This window comes from Sinocyclocheilus anshuiensis, unplaced genomic scaffold (assembly GCF_001515605.1).
Source record: "Sinocyclocheilus anshuiensis isolate Anshui unplaced genomic scaffold, SAMN03320099.WGS_v1.1 scaffold716, whole genome shotgun sequence".
NCBI lineage: Eukaryota > Metazoa > Chordata > Actinopteri > Cypriniformes > Cyprinidae > Sinocyclocheilus > Sinocyclocheilus anshuiensis.
This window is the reverse complement of record NW_015555755.1, coordinates 20,327-20,537: the sequence shown is the minus strand read 5'-3', so window position 1 is coordinate 20,537 and position 211 is coordinate 20,327. Positions and strand designations below refer to the sequence as shown.

Genomic DNA, 211 nt, shown 5'->3' with positions numbered 1-211 from the left:
AATATGCTCCTCTACATTATTAATATACATAACTAATATGTACAGGCAAGCAGGTGAGCCCAGAATAAATGCAAAAATGTTTCGTGTTAAGCGTTTTTCTATATAGAATAAACTGTCTACAGCTCTTTTATATCGTTGTCTTTGTCCATTAAGCTACATTACGTGTTTTATTTATAATGATTTTCTATAGGAGGAAAATGTTTAACGTGCA

The 211-nt window shown here is 30.8% G+C and overlaps 1 protein-coding gene across 1 annotated transcript in view; it reads left to right on the top strand.

Annotated features, from left to right (window-relative positions):
• LOC107673784 (adhesion G-protein coupled receptor G2-like) overlaps positions 1-211 on the top strand; it is a 6,836-nt gene that overhangs the window by 2,213 nt on the left and 4,412 nt on the right. The window lies entirely within an intron of this gene.